This window comes from Acanthochromis polyacanthus, chromosome 9, assembly GCF_021347895.1.
Source record: "Acanthochromis polyacanthus isolate Apoly-LR-REF ecotype Palm Island chromosome 9, KAUST_Apoly_ChrSc, whole genome shotgun sequence".
Taxonomy (NCBI): domain Eukaryota; kingdom Metazoa; phylum Chordata; class Actinopteri; family Pomacentridae; genus Acanthochromis; species Acanthochromis polyacanthus.
Window position 1 is genome coordinate 299781 of NC_067121.1, and position 2067 is coordinate 301847.

The following is a 2067-nucleotide window of genomic DNA, read 5'->3' on the forward strand; positions in this document are numbered from 1 at the left end:
CAATCTCATGCCCTGAGTCCAGATGATTTCAGAAAGGGCAACTGAAGCAGTCTTTCTGAATGTGAGACTTTAAGTATTGGCTGTAACAATAAAGTCTCATCCTTTGATGTGATTCAACTCATGACCAATCAGACGGAATTCAGGAAATGTGTCACTGAACTGTCTTAGATGTTGTTCATAATTAATATGAGTGTTGTAAGACATAGTGGCTGAATGGATGCATTTCATATGTTGTCAGATTGGGGAATTGTGGTCATTTCACACACAAACACAGTTGTATTTGCAAACTATTTTAAAGGGGTTCAGTTTATCCAGAAATGCTTTAATAATGATGTGGGCTCATTCAAAGGACGTTGTAAACTGGTGTCCATAGATGTCTATTTGTTGCCATTAAATGTGCAAAGTTACAAGTTGCTTCCATGTTGTCTTCATGTTGAGATTTACCAACATATGAGGCTCATTCCTCAATGGATTCACATTTCATGTATTTCCAGAAAGAAAAATTTAAAGAGCCATGACAGTATCTCTGCTGGACTTAATGTCAAATTTGTATTTTCTTTCCTTTCTAAAATTTGCATCATGAATGTGTGTCAGAATATGTACTACTGGAACACATATCAGTTGAGAGCATTGGAATGATTTATCTGATGGTAGATGGTTGCTGGATTCACCACTGACAAATATGAAGAGGAGCAGAATGATAAAAACGTGTCATCAAGTCAGTCAAAAACAACATGTTTTATTGCGTCTTATGTTGCTGTATCATCAAGGACACAATTTTCAGTATTTGAATCATAGATAAACTCTAGATGTGTTTTTGTAAACCAACTTTTCCTCTCAAATCCTCTGCAGCATCTCTTCTGGAGGCATCACTGATCTTCTGCTCCTGTCAATCCTCCCACAGTGTTTCATCAGCAGCTGTAACCACAGTGACTGTGAGAAAACAGGAATTAGCACAATCCATCTGATATGAAGCTGTGCTCTCAATACCACTTCCCTCCTCTTTGAAGAGGAGTCTCATATCTGTGTTCAGGTTTTTGTACAGCCTCTGCTACACTTTGTATCACTGTGTCTCAAGAGCACAGTAGTAGAGAGCTGTGTCTGCCAGGGTTAGCTGATTGATGGTCAATGTAGTTGATGTATCTGTTGTTTCAGATCCATATCGCTTATCAGGAATATATTCATCTGTTCTCCCCTTTGCTCCTTTCCAGAGTATGAACTGAGGAGCCTGAAGGTCAGAATGATGTTTGTACCAGTCTAGAGTAATGTCATTATCATCTGTCTGATAGTTACACCTGAGTGTGACAGATTCTCCTTCTGTTCCACTGACTACATCTTGTACAGGAGAGATTGTGTCTTCAGCTTTTAGTCCTGGAAAAAGTAGAGAAAATGAAGCCATCAGACTCACATTGTCCATGAGGCTGAGAGGAGAAGACAGTGGAAAATGTCACCTGTACAGTGTTACTCTGTGGACACAAACAGCTCAACTGGAGCTCAGATCACAACTAGATTGTACAGAAGTTGATGACAAAGACAGAATATTGCGTGATTTCAACTGTGAACATGAACACAGCAGGTTCAAGAGAAATTCATGTGTTCATAAACTCACCTATGAAGTGAGATGAAAACAAAAAGAGGTAAAGCAACATGTCTTTGGAGTTATTAAAGTCAGACACACATCAGATGAACAATGTTCTTCCACTGCAGCACAATGAGGAAGAAATAATGTGAGTGGATGAGCTGAAGTTCAGTGGGCGGGGCCATTACCTCTTGACATCATTGTTTCAGTTCAACCAATCAAAGTGTTTTGTGTTTTCACAGCAGCTCTGTCTCTGACCTTTGCTGTTTCATTTCTCTGTTGTCTTTGTCTTCAGTTCAACAAGTCACAAATCAGAGCTTTAACAGAGTGTGTCTCCCTCTAGTGGATGTTGTGGAGTTTTCTGTTGTCTTTGTTCCAAAGGTTTTTGTACAGAGTTTTACTGTTTCCTGTCACTGTGGGCCTCAGAGCACAGTAGTACACAGCAGAGTCTGTCACTGCAGCAGAGGAGATCTTCATAGTGATATAGT